This window comes from Hyperolius riggenbachi, chromosome 3 (genome assembly GCF_040937935.1).
Source record: "Hyperolius riggenbachi isolate aHypRig1 chromosome 3, aHypRig1.pri, whole genome shotgun sequence".
NCBI lineage: Eukaryota > Metazoa > Chordata > Amphibia > Anura > Hyperoliidae > Hyperolius > Hyperolius riggenbachi.
Window position 1 is genome coordinate 114003219 of NC_090648.1, and position 19258 is coordinate 114022476.

General features: G+C 42.0%; 1 protein-coding gene across 4 annotated transcripts in view; it reads left to right on the forward strand.

Moving 5' to 3' along the window:
* The window catches only part of SLC23A2 (solute carrier family 23 member 2), a 275407-nt gene that overhangs the window by 75518 nt on the left and 180631 nt on the right, over nucleotides 1–19258 (forward strand). The window contains exon 1 of one of the 4 annotated variants that reach the window (XM_068274817.1): nucleotides 5826–5930. The exons of 2 other annotated variants lie outside the window; for them this stretch is intronic. The gene's annotated coding sequence lies outside the window, so the exon portion shown is untranslated. Of the gene's footprint in view, nucleotides 1–5825; nucleotides 5931–6196; nucleotides 6221–19258 lie in introns of those variants that run through there. One more of the 4 variants, XM_068274818.1, reaches the window with a different exon arrangement.

Below are 19258 nucleotides of genomic sequence, written 5' to 3' on the forward strand. Positions count from 1 at the left end.
AGAGGTGCTGCAGACATTGCTGAAGCCAAAAAAGTCAGCAGGAAAGAAAAAATAAAAGAACATTATAGCAGCACCCATATACTCACTAAAGGATCGCTTTGAATTTGATTACTGGTTCCTCCCATTTTTTGGAAATCTACCTATGAAAAAAGCCAGAGCAGAGGGTTCTCATCCTCATTTGTCCATCTCTATTGTGTCATGGAAACAAACCTCAGCGATCACAGGACTTTGCACATCACGGCAACTTCTGAAAGGGAACTTCTGTTCCAAAAGCACTACAGTATGCTGTCATGCACAAAAATGTATACTGTATTTTAGAGTTTCAAGGGGGACTTATAACCCAATTCCCAGTGCAAATATTTTTTTTAGTTTTATGTACTGAATAGCAGAACATATTTGCATGCGCACCTTTTCTCTTGCTTTGCCTTAAAATTGATTATTGAAGCGGAGTAGCCTTTGTGTAGCATACAAACAAAGAAGTATAAACTATTCTGTTGTTTTCTCAGAATACACACACACACACACACACACACACACACACACGCAGCACACACACACCACACACACACACGCAGCAAACACACGCAGCAAACACACGCAGCACACACGCAGCACACACGCAGCACACACACATATATATATCTCTATCTATCTTTCTATCTATCTATCTATCTATATATATCTATATATATATATATATATATATATATATATATATATATATATATATATATATATATATATATCTCTATCTCTCTATCTCTCTATCTCTCTATCTCTCTATCTCTCTATCTCTCTATCTCTCTATCTATCTATCTATCTATCTATCTATCTATCTATCTATATATATATATATATATATCTCTATATCTCTCTATCTATATATATATATATATATATATATATATATATATATATATATATATATATATATATATATATATAGTTTTATTTTTTTCTGTTTACAAATATGAACATATGAGCAGGGAGCTGCGTGGACCATAGAATCGGCCAAGTTGTTGTTGTAGATGATTGTTAAAGCTCCAACATATGCTGTGGCGCTGTACAAGGTAAGAAGTAAACATGGGGACATAGTAATCCTTCAAGCGCCCAGGAGCGACAATGCAGGCTCAAAAGATATGGTGTGCTCTGTCCTCACCTCGGTACCAAGGGGGTCACAACAATAATTCCAGCAAAGGACCAGCACCACACGAAGTATATTTATAGCTCTCTTAGTGCTTTATTAGTGCAGGCATGACAGCAACAACAGACGCTGTTTCGGCCTATTCGGGCCTTTCTCAAGTTGCTCTATAGTCATATAGTCATCAATGATGACTATAGAGCAACTTGAGAAAGGCCCGGATAGGCCGAAACAGCGTCTGTTGTTGCTGTCATGCCTGCACTAAAAGCACTAAGAGAGCTATAAATATACTTCGTGTGGTGCTGGTCCTTTGCAGGAATTATGGGGACATAGTAATACAGGAAATGGTATACACCAATATACAAAAAAAAGAATTGTGATGTTGATTTATCCAAATCAAGAAGTGGTCGTTATGACATTAGACAAAATATGCCACTGAAGTCCAATCACAAGCTGTATGTTGACGAGCAAAATTGGGTAATCTGGCATAAAAAGCAGTCGTCCTCGATTTTCTTTTATGCGTTTGTCTTCAGACTTGAGCCTCGTACACACACTAGATGAAAGTCGACCAAAGCAGCTGATAACTACTGCCATGGATATCCGTTTGGCGGATAGCTTCGTCAAGCTACAGCAGAGTCCATTGTTCTCCTCACTTACCTGGCTTCCGGCATGATGTCACGCCTTTGCTGCTCCCTCAGCCCTCCACCCCCTGCATAGCAACATAAAACGTCTGAGTCTAATCCCCGCTGGACAACATGCCTCTATTGTGTATAGATATAGGGCCTTAAAGTTGCATACACACCTATGACTGTCGCCCATCCGAGAGCAGGATCTCATCCGATTGGGTGACATTGCTGAGTTGAGGCTGTTCAGGCGCGAAATCAGATGTAATGCTATGCAGAGGTTAGGCGAAGAGGTGACAGAGCGTTGAGGGGGAACTGCGTGAACAATAGAATCGGCCAAGTTGTTGTTGATTATAAAGCACCAACATATTCTGTGGTATACACCAACATACAAAATACAGAATTGCGGCCGGGATACTCTACACAAGCCTGCTTATCGTCTGACGTCCTTATCGGCCGCTTAGCCGACTTTAATCATGCGTGTGTACGTAGCTACAAAAGGATAATCTGTCTGGGTGTTATCACTGAGGACAGTACAAACAGCTAAATCTAGGAGACAATGGGTTGATGTAAATAATAAGTCTCTCATTGTAGATGTTTCCAAAGTCAGCAAATATTTAAAAGATGTGAATATAAACAATTACAAAGAGACTAGTCCTAACAGTATCGAGGGGATGAATACTATTTACACTAGCAAACTGTTGATTATTTTCAGTATGATGCACCTTTTGTTTAGCCACTGTGAAAGTCTTTTGAACTGTTGAGAAGTCTGGCATATTAAATGGTTTTAGGGCCCATTCACACTTGGCGCAGGGGTTTACCGCTAGTCGCAGAATTGCCATCGTTTACTAGTGGTTTTTTAAAGCGATAGTGCATTGTAATCTATATTGCAGTGATGTCACTGCCACAATTGCCAGCGATTCTCAACTAGCGCGAAACGCAAACGCACTGTATGCAGCATTTTTGAGCAATTGCAGTGTATTACAATAGCAATCGCTCAAAAAATGCAAAAATATCCAGTGAAAAATACACTTTTATCATGTAAAAATGGCCACTGCAAAACTCTAGCGCTAATTGCTAGCGTTTTGTGATTGCAAGTGTGAATGGGGCCTTAAAGTACTTTGGAAGCGCTCGGGGGTGCGTGTACTTCTGAAGGCTGCCAAAAGGGAGGAATTTTCAGTTACTCTTACAATGCATTTGGTCTTCTTTTGGTGACTTCGAAAGAAGCAAACATTTCAAGCGTGATGCTGTCTTATGACACGTATTTTTCAGAAGTTGAATGGAGGCACACTAAAATCACGATCTCACCGATTTTGCCGTGATTTTATCACGATTTTCATGCGAGTCATTGGAATTTTTTTTTTTAACACAAGTCGAGATCAAAGAACTCTGCAACGTAACGTGTGTAAAGTTTCTCGTGATGAGTAGAGTGTAATGCATTGCAAATAATATATTTGTATTATGCTCTACTCATTGTGCTGTAGGACTTTATGCATGTTTGTTATACTTATCGCAGTTTAGTCAATACACCTCATTGTTGCATCAGGGGGATTGCTCGGAGCAGTGCTTTTCAGCGCTGCTAGATTTGGGCGCAGCCGGCGCCTCCATAGACTACAATAGGAATCACTCCTATTGCAGCGCTCAGTGATTAACGTCGGCTCCGTCAGAAGACGGAACCGAGGTTGCTTAAAAAACACTATAATTCGGCCTCCAGCAATCGCTGGAAGCTGAATTATTTCATTCCCCCACTATCCATGGCGGCCTGGAGGGGGAATAGTAATTAAAACAGCCCGGACTTGTGCAGCAGCAGGATCAGCCGTATAACAGCTGTATCCTGCGCCTAAGTCTACCGGCACCGATTTCAAATGTACTCTGATTGCTGGTTAGTTTTTGTTTTTTTCCACTGATCTTGCAGTGAGCAATGTTGTCACTAGATGGCATGCTTCTGAGGCTGATAGATTTCAGTGACCTTTCTCAGCCAGGACTCTTCAGTTATGCAATGCATTACAGTCCTCCACTATGTTAAATAAGCATGCTGGGCGTTTGTATAATGATGACACAGACATGCTGGAGAGGATTGCAGACAGTGAACGTTCCTCACAGGAGTTACATGTGCTTCTTCTGACTCTGTAGACTCTGTTCTGGGAGGGCTTCCCACCACCTTATGGGCTCACCTGCCACCGTTTGGTGTGCGTGGCCACAAGACATGCGATTGTGGTGGTGGATGTAGAAGGGCTACTGTTTTGTGGCGCTGCCAACACCTGTCATGATGCGACGCAAGTGTCCTGGCAGTGGCCTAGCTTGGGAGCTCGCCCCTTCAAGCATTCTGTACTTAACAATTGATATGGAGCACCAAAACCTGCCAAGGACAGCCACAGTGTCAGAGTTGTTAGCTGGGGAGCAGAAGAGTCTATTAATGGTTACAACAAATCAAAGCACATGTAGAGGTGATCAAAATGGCAGCAATAAAGCTTCATGAGCAAGCTTCCATGTTCTCCCCTGGCACTATGGTGCATAACTTCTCTATATTTGGAATTACACTCTAGTGTTTTCTGTAGACTAACTACATACCTTTTGGACTAGTCCAGTTTTTCCAGTGTGGCCACATTTTTCCATGCAGAGATTTTCATATGAATTAGATTTTTGTGCTAACTTGGTTTCTCTAAGGTAACCTTATCCGCTACTAGCCAGTTTTTTGAGAACAAGGACTATTTATTTCATTAAGAATTGTCCAAGGTTTTACATTATCCAAGAGTATAGCCTTTTTTTTAGTTATTTACTATGGACACAAAGTATGTTTTTGGTCACAGAACTGAACATGCTTAAAGCAGAATGATCTCCATAAAAATCAAATTTCAACAGCAACTGGTCTGAGCGTATTAAGTGATAAAGATGCTAATCCTGCAGTGAAAACTTTTTCTGCTGTTATGATTTGGAGCTGCCACATATTTAAGTAGCACTGGCCCTTTAGTAGTCAGTGCCAAACAGTTGCATGCCGGGGGTTCTTTTTATCTATAATATATTCCTCCTCTTCCCTTTATTTCCCTGCTTAGCTTCTTATCTGAAACACGATCCCCTGCTCACTTGTGTTACAAGCAAGGCTGAGGTGACTCAGCAATTGAAGGAGAAAAGAAAAAAGTAAAGAGCAGAAATGACCTCAGGATTTAGCCTAAACTGTGGGCAAAGGACATGGCCCCCACCAATAACAGAATTCTCGTCATTTACTATATAACATTCACTGAAATCAAAACGTGGACAGTACAATACATGTTATGTAAGTAGATCAAGTATTTATCTACTTATATATGTGTTTTTTCCCCTGGCATAGTATGGCTGATCCTACTGCTTTAAAAGAAACATTTGGGAAACTTAAAAAAAAATCAGATCTACTTACCCGGGGCTTCCTCCAGCCTCTGGTGTGTCCCTTGCCGCAGCTCTGCTCCAAGCCAGTCTGCTGGGGTCCCATCCATAGAAGCTGCTTACCCAGCCAGATCAACAACTGTGTGGTTGATTGACTAGTGGCCCACACTACAAGCAAGATCCTATTCCGTTCACCTTTACTAATAGATCTGAACGATGTTGTGCCTCCATGCTCTGAATCCAAAAATCGATTCTGTATCAATCGAAATCATGTGAACAGTAGTGGATTCCTTTACCTTATCGGTCAATTATTGACGATCACACATACTGGAAAACACTGGATTTTCTCTCAATTCATAAAATTATCAAATTGGTTGGTGGACCGGCCTTCCAAATCGCTGGGTGTATGGCTGCCTAGAGGGAAGGTTCAGGTAGATGAACCATCTGTGTCAAGGTAAATTGAAAATGCTGCATAGATTAGAGTTTTGGAAGGATACAACAGTTTTATACATGTTCTCTTGTGTGGTTTCTCATATCAACAGACTTTATTACATAAGGTCTGTTTTTGGATAGTTTTTTTTTCCCATCGATCTTGCAGTAATTTTATTTGGTCACTAGATGGCACTCTTCTTGGTAGACGTCAGTGACGTTACCCTGCCAGAGCTGTTCTTATGCAATGCAGCAGTCTTCCGGCATGTGCTGGGCTTTATGTATAATGACACAGACATGCTGGAAAGGATCGCAGACTGGGATCGCTCCTCACAGGAGTCACATGTGCTGCTACTGAACTGCAAACTCTCGTCAAGGTAAGAGGCCATGTGTCCCCCACATACAGCTCATTGGCTGCGGGCTCTGTCTCCTCCATGCTGTGTTACTGTACAGGTTATCACTGAATTACAGGCTGGACCAGGGATTTTAGTGTTATTTTAGTTATTTGCTGCTGACAGTGACATTTCCTGTGTGGTGGGCAGCCAGCCTCGGCTGTGGGGTGCTCTATTTCTGTACACTGTCTTTGTTCTGAGTTCTGCGTGTACAGGAGTTGCTGTCTGGAGGCTTTTCATAGGAAGAGCTGAAGAATGAGGGCACTTTGTGCTGGGTAATTATGCCCTCCATATTTCTGGCTGCTTATCTGTGAACATGCTGTTTTTAGGAGCCCATGATGTGACAGATATCCTTAACCTATATACACACTGTTCCTCTGTTGCTTTCACTTGCATATGGCTTTTTTTGTATGTGCTTTTTTTTTTTTTTTAACACATTTTCAGTTCTGCATGAATTAGGGGGAAAAAAATCCCTAGTCATCCTGTGATACAGAATGACAATCCAGCAGCTCAGAGTGTAGTTGTAGCATCCTTTTATGCTGCTGCTTTTTGTTTAAATATTTATTTATGTTAACGAATTGTTGATAAGCGTGTTGTGGAAGATCAACATTCTACAGCTTGTGTAGATTGAACAAGATACATTATCAGAGCAACAAATTGGCTTCCAGACAAAATGAATTGCAAATCGCAGAGGATATTTATTTTTGGTTAGACATTTTAAAAAGTACTTTTGTTTTTTGAGTTTGGACTATACTAAACACTCTTAAAAGGAACTGAAGGTGTGTGACCTATGCCTATGGAGTCGCAATATTTATTACCTTTTAAATAATACAAGTTACCTGGCAGTCCTGTTGGATCATTTTGGTCCTAGGTGGCCATACACTGGTCGATGTGCCATTAGATCGACCAGCTGACCGATCCCTATCTGATCGAATCTGATCAGATAGGGATCGTATGGCTGCCTTTACTGCAAACAGATTGTGAATCGATTTCAGCCTGAAACCGATCACAATCTGTTCAGCTGCTCCTGCCGCCTGTCCCCCCCCCCCCCCCCCGTATACATTACCTGAGGCTGGCTCCCGGGCGTCTTCTCTGCACTGCACCGCACCGCTGTTCTTGCTCCATCCCGGCGCTTCCTGTGTTACTCCGTGACCAGGAAGTTCAAATAGAGCGCCCTCTATTTCAACTTCCTGGTCACCGGAGTGACACAGGAAGTATAAGCGTACACTGGGACATGCGGAAATGCGGTGCAGCGAGGAGAAGAGGACCCCGGAGCCAGCTTCAGGTAATGTATACATGCTCGGATCGGGCCCGAATCGTACGCCGCAAGCGACGCGCTCCTACCGGCGGGCGATCGAGGGTAATTTCCCGCACGGCGCGATCGACGGACCGATCCGATTTCGGGAGGGAATCGGATCGGCGGGTGCGTTTAGCGCAAGCGATTGGCAGCAGATCCGATCCCAGGATCGGATCTGCTGTCGAAACGGCCGTGAATCGAGCCAGTGTATGGCCTGCTTTAGGGTCTGAATCACACATCTGAAAGAGGCATGCAGTTAATCTTGACAGATTTGTCATAGAGATCTGATCTGCATACTTGTTCAGGGTCTATGGCTTAAAATATTAGAGGCAGAGGATCAGCAGGACAGCCAGGCAGTGTGCATTATTTAAAAGGAATTTAGCAGGTCAGCCTCCATATCCCTCTCACCTCGGGTTCACTTTAAAGTGGACCCGAGATACATTTTTACTCCTTGCATAATTGTGTTCCTTACATATAGTTTATAGGGCATTTCTCAAGCCAAATACTTTTTTTGTTTTAATACTTTAATTCCCCATAAACCTAAACAAGCCTCGCTCCACAGCTCAAAGTGCCTTGGCACTCCATGTAGCAAGGGCTTATGGGAGCTCAGTCTGGGCAGGAGGAGGAGGAGGTTACTAGCCAGAGATTTCAGAGGCAGAGGGGAGTGAGCTAAGGGCTGGAGATGCAGTTGCAGCTTGCCTGTGTGTAATGTGACAAACAAAACATGGCCGCTCTCGTATCACAGGAATAAATAAACATGAAACTGTTAAAGCTGTTTGCAGCTAGATTTGCTATGTAAACTTTAGATAAGATATATAGACAAGTTACTTGTCATAGTTAGTTTTTCATCTCGGATCCACTTTAACAATGAACTACAACATAATCCATATGGCAAACCTACATAAGTCCATATGTACATACATGTGTCTATGTCCATTAATGATATCATCTTTTTATGCCTAGTATGCAGGAGGATCTAAAAAAGCGAAGGAAACGTATTGAATAGTTATGTTTCAATAGCGTATGCCCAACGTGGTAATTTCCTCCTTCCTTTTTGTACACATTTGTTCATCTGATACCTTATTCACAATACAGTGACGGTTAAACTATTTACATCAGTCACTGGAGCAGGTTTATCTTGACATGAGCAAAGAAAACTAAAGTAGAAGTTGAGTGGCTGCCCATAGCACAACCAGTCTGTTTTCTGTTGTGTAAGGAAACTAGGATTCTTATTGGATACTATGAATAACTGCTCTTTTTTGCTTGTTTTAGGGCTCGTTTCCACTATTGCGGTGCAGAATCGCCTGGATTCCACCGCTGATGAAATCGCATGCGGATGCGATTCCCCATGCGTTTTTTCCCGCGAATTCGCATAGGTGAGGGTATATGTGATTTTAACTATGTCACTGCCTGTGTGAATTTACATTCGTACCTATGCGAATTCGCGGCAAAAAACGCATGGGGAAACCGCATGCGATTTCCCTATTAAATACATTGCATGCGATTCGCATGCATTCCACTCGCAGGCGAATTCTGCGCTCTTTTGTGCGTTTTTTCACCGCTGAAAAAACGCACCTCAACAACGCTACAGTGGGAACAGGCCCATGCACTTGCGTTACATGTGCGAATCCGCATGCATTGGACGCATGCGGATTCGCGATAGTGGAAACGAGCCCTTACTTGCATCTGTTTCGACAGACCTGCCCTTCTTTTTCTCATTCGAGTTTACAATCTAATGATTTTCTTACTGTCTAAAGCCTCATACACCCCTGCAGTAAAAATTGGATGTTGATGGTAGATGCATCTTGTCCGATCATTTTTGCCAATGACTGTAAAATTACAATACACACAGTCATTCGGGAAACTAAATGAAATCGCACACCTCTGTCTTTTAATATTTTTGAACTCATTACCAAATGGTGAAAATTTGCTTATTATAAAGGAGTATGAGCCACTTTTGTCTACAGATAATCCGAATCAAATTTGACTTTGCAAAGTACGATGAGAGTTGTACCTGGAATTGGTTTTGGCACAACAGATACATACAGGAGAAGGGTGGTGGTGGTAATGAAGCATATTTCAGGTAAAACGTGGATGGTTTAAACCCATTGGACATGGGGCATGGTGATGGAACATGGTAGGTCTGTTTCTCCCCAAACCTGTCCTCCTATGTCCCCCCCCACAGCAGCGGTTGATCTGCAGGTAATCCGTGTGCACAGCTGTGGGGTTTGGCGACTCACAAAACATGAATTACTGGTTAGCCTTGAGGAAATCTTTAGGTACCTTGGAATGAATGATGATAAATACTGTTCACAAGATTTGTGTGTTGCTCTGACATACACCGTCACATTTGGAAATATACTGTATTTTAAAGACGCAGCCTATGGAACATTTAGAATAATGAAGTGCATATTTTAATGCTGTTAGTATGATTAATTGAAATATTAAAGATACTTTTTACATTTATCACAGATTCATGGCCACCTGGGGATCAGTAAGGCCATGTTAGACTGCACCTATACTGACATGTTACAGGCACTGGATGCTGGATGGGGGAGGTGTCAAGGCATTGGAGCTTATGCCTAATACACACAATGAGATTTTCTGGCAGATTTACTGCCAGATCGATTTATTTCCAACATGTCCGATCTGATTTCCGATCACTTCTATGGAAAATCAGATCGGATATGTTGGAATTAATCAATCTGACAGTAAATCTGCCAGAAAATGTCATCGTGTGTAACTAGCATTTGGTTATGAACTGCAGAATAAAATTACTGTTACAACCACTTAAAGTGGCTGCAATCTAAAAAATAAAGAAAAAAATAAAAATTAAATAAAGCAAATTAAAGTTAGTAACTACCCTCTTTCCTTGAAAATAAGACCTACCCTGAAAATAAGCCCTAGCTAGAAATTTGAGCTTGCTTGAAATAAAAGCCCTACCCCAAAAATAAGCTCTAGCAGAAGTTAGAGGATGAAGAGGTGGCCAGCGGGGACACAGCAGTGCAATGCTGATCAGACATCGGTCCTTTCATCCCAGCACACAGAAAAATCAGCTATGTGCAGGGATGACAGGGCAGGTGCCTGATCACTACAGTAGCATGCCTTCAAATCCAGGAACAGCACAGTACAAAGGAACAGATAATGTTCTGCTGAGAGACATTTCCTGATTGAAACATAGGACATCCCCTGAAAATAAGTCCCAGCACATCTTTTGGAGCAAAAATTAATATAAGATACGGGCTTATTTTCGGGGAAACACGGTAGTTACTCTTTCTGGTCTGTCTTGGACAGGTCTCATGAATCTGTCTTGTAACCTCTCATTAAGGTGTGTTCACTAACATGTAGTGTGCACTCATAGTGACCTTATAATACTTACAACTATATAAATCACAAGGCCCACCAGTGTTCACACCCTTCCCTTGCCAACCTCTGGTGACCCACACAGCCCGGGGCCCCATCCTGTAAGGGTTATAAAACAAGTTGACATCGTAAACTTCACACCCATAACAAGTGTAGCCATAAATGCCTGTTCTGAGGGAGTGAAGTAGTGGTTACAGCTCTGCCCCCCCCCCCCTTCAGTCACAGGGGCTTCTCCCTGTGGTTACGCCCCTGACTGCCCATACGCTGCCTGTATTATGTGTGTTATTAGATAACCCGCTGGTTATCCAATAACACGTTACACAATTTGCCTAACGTGTGATAGCCGGGCTATTTTCCACTGATTGTGTTCCAATTGTGATTGGATCGCAAAACGCTAGGTACACATTGAACTACTGGAAACAGCGCAGAGATGTTTTCATTAGTGCCCTGAGCTTACGATGTAATATTTCCCAGTTTGCTATAGGCTCACCTGCTGTAAGTTTTGTGCAGATGGCCTTCTATACTAAGTATTGGAGCGCAGGAAAATCGCTTAGTAATCATGCTGCTATGTGACTTTTCCTCAATTCAAAATGTTCACCCCCCGTTTTTCATGTTGCACCTGTCGGATTGCGGCACAATCGCTGCAGTGGAAAACGAGAGAGACAAGATGGAACTGAAGTGCGATTGCATTTCTTAGTGGAAAACTGCCCTTATGTGCAGAGCTGTGGAGTGGGAACAAAAATCATCCGACTCCAACTCCTCAGTTTATGAAGCCTCCGACTCCAGCTACCCAAAACTGCTCCGACTCGACTCCGACACCTTGTCTAATACTTACCAGGGCTGTGGAGTTGATACAAAAATCATCCCACTCCTCAGGTTATGAAATCTCTGACTCCACAGCCCTACTTATTTCCGCACACAATACTTGTGCATGAATCTGGCCCATTGTGTGCTGACTTGTTAATCTGGAATGCAGTTAGTGTTTCCCTCCTGACACTGAAAACTGGAGTGCAGGAAGTTGTAACCAGCAGTCACATGACCACTAATGTTGCTTGGAAAAAGGTTATTTACATTTATTTTTTTCCATTGTTTCTGCATGTTAATGAAATGTCAGTATTAAAGTGAACTTGTCATGTATTTTTAGATGTTTGCCAAGGGAAAGCTACATCTTGCGCTACCTTAAAGTTACATACACACAGTAGATTTTTGTCACTAGATATAATCGTGATGGTTTCAGGTGAGCATTCATGAAGTGTAGAGGCATTTCTCCATGTCTGTCATTTAGCAAGTGTTAAGTTGATTCTTGTTCAACCCGTTGCTGTAGCAAGTTCCTGATGGCGACAATTAGTTAGTCGCCTCCTACTCGTTCTCCACCTCCTCACTTCATGGGAGATGATGTATTTTCCACAGAGCAAAGGAAAAACATCTGTACATAGACTGCTGGCGCACTGTGTGTCCTGAAGTGATCTTGAAAGATTGTTTCAGGAAGAGAAACCTGACGTGTACATAACTGATAACTTGTGAAAATATGTCACAGATTTGCTGTCAGGTAGTTCTGCTGGCAGGTTTAGACAGCAGTAATATGCATGACTGCATCATCTTCTGCCTCTCACACTCGTTTGCACCACGCTTTCCCCAGCAGACCCTTATTTCTGGGATGCTTTTGGTTTCTGGGGGTAAAGCCAGATGGTTTTCCCTTGTCATACTCCAGCTTTTTTGCCCCTGGCAGATCCTAGTGACACAATCGTGCATCGGGCGGGGTGAAAACAGAAGTGCCAGCAGTCTGATTTAATAATTGCAGTTTAGGTACCTGCTGGAGCTCACAGGTCCTGTTATTGTTTTTCACAGCAATATTTTATTGACGTTAAATAGAACCCAAGTGCAGTACACACAGTTCACAGCAGCATATTCTAGGATATGTTGCAAAATTAATCGCTGTGTTTAGTAAAATATGACTCCCCGTCACCTCCACTGTGCCTTGAAGCATCTGATCTTGGGCAAATCTGTCAGAAAATGGCATTGGCCTCAATTCACTAAGCAGTTTAGACTAGTCTACTGATGGTTTTTAGTCTACTGATCGTTTGGTCAGCTGCATCAAAGGGGAATTCACTATTACCAAATGGTACAGACCTGGTGTAAACCATTTGGTAATTGGGTGGGTTGTGCTGGGAATACACTGCTCCATTTTCGCGCTCATTGATTTCGGACGGAAATCAATAGTTTGCGTTTGCACAACGATTTCACAGCAGATTCGATCACAGTGATCAAATCTGCTGTATATCGGCGGGAAAATCGTTAGGTGTATGGGCCCCTTTAGACCAGGTCTAAAAACAGGTCTTAAACATTACACCAAACCATCAGTAGACTAAAAACCATCTGTAGAGCAGTCTAAACTGCTTAGTGAATAGAGGCCAATGTGTATACCTAGCACTAGACGTGCAGTTTTAATGGTGTTACCATATAAAACTTTCTCTGTACCTATTGGAAGAGCGTTGTAAAAATAAGCCCCATGATGCTACACTAAATGTGCGAGATGTACAAAGTACTTTATATACACTGCGGGTTCTAATGGTAAAAAGGCTTTGGGATATGGTAAAAAGGCTATGAATGCTATTTACAACTATAGAATTTTAAGTACAAAAGCTACTACAGTGCCATTTCCTGTTTCCTCTGATTGTCTGCAGGTATCAGTATATATGATTCATGTCATGCGGTATGGGCTCTCACTTGTTTTATACAGACCAAAGCTTGGTACACACATCCAATTATGATTGGCCAATTTTACCATTTCCATGTTCTATGATGGTTTTACACCACCAAAGAGAGTAAAGCAATGTATACTCATCAGATAAATATTGTTCTGAACTCTAAAACCACCGATTAATGAGCTTTCACCAATTTTCGGTAAGACACTGCATCACAGATGGCAACAACAGATACAGTCGAGATTCAGTCGTTATCCATCCTGTTGGATATTTTTGACTAACGGTTTATCAAAGGGAGTGTGTACAGTTAAATGATGTATAACGATTTTGTACAGCGTATATGCCACAGTGGATCATTCATGTTTGTACAGATATCGATCATTTCAGTTAATTGCACCTCAGATGTCACTTCCGCATTATCTGTCAATTCCTTATTTCTTAGATCTTTCATGTTTTTATGCAGGTTGGTCGTTTAAAATCATTAACCTCCGCCAAGCTTTCATTGGTCAACATTCATTTAGACCAATTTTTGTGTATGTACCTTAACTCTTACTGCATAACTGACACGATCTCTGTATTTCTAAGGGCTCGTTTCCACTGTTGCGTTGTGGAATCGCCTGCATTCCACCGCGGACGAAATCGCATGCGGATGCGTTTCGGCATACTGTTTTCCCCGCAATTTCGCATGCGATTTCGCATGGCTAGGAAGCAGGCGATATTAACCATGTCACTGCCTGTGTAAAGTTCCATAGCCTTACATGCGAAATCGTACGCGAATTCGCGTCGAAAACCGCATGACAAAGCCGCATGCGATTTCCCTATTAAAAGCATTGCAGGCAATTCGCCCGCATTATTGCCGCACGCGAAATCTGACCGCTCTGCCGTGCAGATTTTCCCCGCACACCAAAACGCACCCGCATGACGCACAAGTGGAAACAATCCCATCCACTTGTATTGCCTATGCGAATCCGCATGCAGTGCCTGCATGTGGATTCGGTATAGTGGAAACGAGCCCTTAGGCCTCTTTCAGACTTGCAACTGAAGGTGGCTGTCGGCTGCTCTCGGGCACTGGCAATGTGCTTGTTGGCGCTCAGTATCTGTGGTGGACAGGCGCCCCCCATGGAGTCACATTTGATTATGGCCCACTGAAACGAGTAGTGTTAGAAATACTGTCATTTGGTTGCATTTAAAGGGAATCTGAGGGGAAAATAAACTAGTACAGCTAGGAAATAGAACATTAGTAGCACAGATACACGGGTCTCCTATTGTTTCCAGTACAACAAGAGTTAACTAATTTCACTTATCTATGCAAAAGAGCTTCTCTGAGCTCTCCAACTAATGTAGTTGGCTACAGTGCTATTTTAAAGCACATATACATCAAAAAAACTGTGAAAGACAGCTTCAGATAAGATTTTACTGCAGAGAAGTTCAGGGTCATTAGCTCTGCTCTGTTTCATAGTGTAAAATGCAGAGTGTAGTATGTAAACTGAGAACATTAGAGAATTATGCAATGTTATAAAAAAAATATATATATATCTCTGAAAATAAAAATGACTTTTTTTTTTTGCTGCTAATGTTCTGTTAATCATCTGTACTACACATGCAATTCGTCATATCATACGTTCTTTTGCTTCAGTGTCACTTTAAATTGCACTGCAATGGCGATTGGGACTGGCAGGTCATCTGAAACAAAGCAAACGTTAAGCTTTTGACCAAAGAAAGATGTACTGTTGCTGACACCATGACACCCAGTGTCCTTCCTCTATGTGACTTCAGCACTGCTTTCCTCATAAACCATTTCATCTATCTTTGTACATTAGCCTCATCAATTGTAGCCTGATCATACACTTTGCTAAACTTCTGTAGATGTCAACATTAATTTTCATTAAGAATTCTATGGCTGCTCTGTGTTTCTGCTTCTAACTTGTGGTTCTGAAACACTTAGAAGTGCAGAAATTCTATCAGTCATGCATCAAGGGCTCGCTCACTCTAAATGCGTTGCAGTGCAGATTTTGCATGGCTTGCCTTTGATTCTGTTAGGACAACAAAAAGTACCATGCCCCATTTAGTGTAATTGAGCAGAGCCAGCACTAATGTACAGAAATACAGTGACCATGTATTGCACTACTAAGGCATGGCTTCCTGCAACTAATAGTGTAAATAAGCAACAAACGTAGGCGGCCTTCCGTTACACAACAGCACATGGCACCTACATTTATCTCCCTGAACCCAATCAGTGACACTGGGACAGCTCTGTACTGTGAACAAGAATGCTTGCAGGTGTGAATTCTATTCTAAGAACGCACTGCTGCACAACTCAGGAGAGCATCAGACAGTGCAGTTTATGCACTCTGTTGTGTTCTTGTGTGTCGCACGTTATGCATTTTACTGAAATGAGCACAGTATTAGTGGGAACACGGCATTAGGAAACGTTTCCATTGTAAATTGCAAAAAGTATGCAATTTGCGTTTTTTGAAATAATTTTCCCTTGCAATTTAGGAATCAGAAGGGCTAGCACTATCGTGATCAGATTTGTGTAAAAGACGCATTTTGCGTTTCTACAAAAATTTGAATCAAGTAATGGAAAATTTCATTTGCGATTTCTTTTCATAATGCATACTTTTGACACATGCATTTTGTGATTCTGATGGTATTGCTTCTAGTGGAAAAGGACCCCTATTTGGCTGTGTGTTGACACTGTCCCTGTATTCCAGACTCATAAATGCCGGTATACTTGCAAGTTATGAAATCAAATGCATATGCTCAAGCAGTCATTTATTGGTGGCCACATTGATTCGTGGTGCCATTTCAGTGGAAATTTGCTAGTAGATAGAAAATTATTTGCAGTGAGTTTTTTTTTAACTTTGTGAAGAAGGCACATGCAGTCTACTACTTGCTGAATAAGCAATGACACCGAAGCGATAAAAAAAAAAAAATTATGATGATTTATATGTGTAGTACAGCTAAGAAATAAACCATTAGGAGTTCGCTTACGGTTCAATTCACGATCCGTTTAAATCCGACTTGTCCGATTGGGATTCAATTCGATTTGCCATTGTTTTTTAATGGCAAATCGAATTGAATCGAATCCAATCTTGATCGGACATGTCGGATTTAATCGGATCATAAATAGAATCGTAATTGAATCACACAAAGAATCGTATCGTGTAGATTAGGCTTAAGTCTAATATTGTTTCCAGTACAGGAAGAGTTAAGAATCTCCAGCCTATCTATGCAAAAGAGCCATTGAGCTCCACCACTTTCAAAGTCGCAGAGAGCTCTGTCTTCTGACGCTTATTATCTCAGGTGTCTGGCACTGTATTGTTTTTTTTTTCTGCAGAGAACAGTTCAAAAGTTCATTACCCTGCTCTGTAAAATCATTTAGAATTCTGAGTAGTGTGTAAACTGCAAATATAAGAGAATGATGCAATGTTATTAAAAAAAAATAAAAATAAATAAAAACTAAACTGAAAATAAACATACAGTGGCTTGCAAAAGTATTCAGCCCCCTTGAGGTTTTTTCCACATTTTGTCACATTACTGCCACAAACTTGAATCCATTTTATTGGAATTCCACGTGAAGGACCAATACAAAGTGGTGTACACGTGAGAAGTGGAACAAAAATCATACATTATTCCAAACATTTTTTACAAATCAATAACTGCAAAGTGGGGTGTGCGTAATTATTCAGCCCCCTGAGTAAATACTTTGTAGAACCACCTTTTGCTGCAATTACAGCTGCCAGTCTTTTAGGGTATGTCTCTACCAGCTTTGCACATCTAGAGACTGAAATCCTTGCCCATTTTTCTTTGCAAAACAGCTCCAGCTCAGTCAGATTAGATGGACAGCGTTTGTGAACAGCAGTTTTCAGATCTTGCCACAGATTCTCGATTGGATTTAGATCTGGACTTTGACTGGGCCATTGTAACACATGGATATGTTTTGTTTTAAACCATTCCATTGTTGCCCTGGCTTTATGTATAGGGTCGTTGTCCTGCTGGAAGGTGAACCTCCGCCCTAGTCTCAAGTCTTTTGCAGACTCCAAAAGGTTTTCTTCCAAGATTGCCCTGTATTTGGCTCCACCTATCTTCCTATCAACTCTGACCAGCTTCCCTGTCCCTGCTGAAGAGAAGCAACCCCAGAGCATGATGCTGCCACCACCATATTTGACAGTCGGGATAGTGTGTTCTGAGTGATGTGTAGTGTTAGTTTTCTGCCATACATAGGGTTTTGCATTTTGGACAAAAAGTTCCATTTTGGTCTCATCCGACCAGAGCACCTTCTTCCACATGTTGTTTGTTTCCCCCACATGGCTTGTGGCAAACTGCAAATGGGACTTCTTATGCTTTCTGTTAACAATGGCTTTCTTCTTGTCACTCTTCCATAAGAGCCAACTTTGTGCAGTGCACGACTAATAGTTGTCCTATGGACAGATTCCCCCACCTGAACCGTAGATCTCTGCAGCTCGTCCAGAGTCACCATGGGCCTCTTGACTGCATTTCTGATTAGCGCTCTCCTTGTTCGGCCTGTGAGTTTAGGTGGATGGCCTTGTCTTGGTAGGCTTACAGTTGTGCCATATTCCTTCCATTTCTGAATGATCGCTTGAACAGTACTCCGTGCGATGTTCAAGGCTTTGGAAATCTTTTTGTAGCATAAGCCTGCTTTAAATTTTCAATAACTTTATCCCTGACTTGTCTGGTGTGTTCTTTGGACTTCATGGTGTTGTTGCTCCCAAGATTCTCTTAGACAACCTCTGAGGCCTTCAAAGAGCAGCTGTATTTGCACTAACATTAGATTACACACAGGTGCACTCTATTTAGTCATTAGCACTCATCAGGCAATGTCTATGGGCAACTGACTGCACTCAGACCAAAGGGGGCTGAATAATTACACCTACCCCACTTTGCAGTTATTGAATTGTAAAAAATGTTTGGAATCATGTATGATTTTCGTTCTACTTCTCACGTGTACACCACTTTGTATTGGTCTTTCACGTGGAATTCCAATAAAATTGATTCATGTTTGTGGCAGTAATGTGACAAAATGTGGAAAACTTCAAGGGGGCCGAATACTTTTGCAAGCCACTGTATGAGAATATTTTCTTTGCTACTAATGTTCTAGAAATTATCCGTACTGCACAACCAATTAATATCATAATTATTATTTTTTTCGCTTCAATGTCTCTTTAAAGCAACATACACTATTTAGATTTCCCTCAGTGAAAACAAATGTTTCTGAATCCGCTGGATATAAAGTTTGTAAACTGTCCCCTCGATGTCTCTGACCTAGGGATGTAATACTGGGAACTTAACCTGCTGGGCGGTATGGACGAGCTGAGCTCGTCCATTACCGCCAGAGGCTGCTGCTCAGGCCCTGCTGGGCCGATTCTCATCAAATAAAAAGGAGCACACGCAGCCGGCACTTTGCCAGCTGCGTGTGCTACCTGATCGCCGCCGCAGCGCGAAAGAGGGTCCCCCCAGCCGCCCGAGCCCAGCGCAGCCGGACCAAACAGTTCCGGCCAGCGCTACGGGCTGGATCGGAGGCGGCTTGACGTCCATGACGTCACTCCGCTCGTCGCCATGGCGACGAGGAAAGCAAAACAAGAAGGGCCGCTCATCGCGACCCTTCTTGTTCTGATCGCCGGAGGCGATCAGAACTACGCATTAGGAGTGCCCTCTAGTGGGCTTTCATGCAGCCAACTTTAAGTTGGCTGCATGCAATAGTTTTTTTTTTTTTTTTAAATAGTTTTTTTTTAACTGTGCTGAAACTCAGCTGCAAGCATAACAGAAGCAGAGAGAGGTGAGAAATGATCACTAGATATTTTGTCCTATATATAATTATAGCAGCTATGCAACAAAAAGCAATGGCACCGTTTAGAGACGATAAACTGTACTTTGTAAACAGATGATATTATTTGTATACAAAAGCAAATATAATAACTGTATGG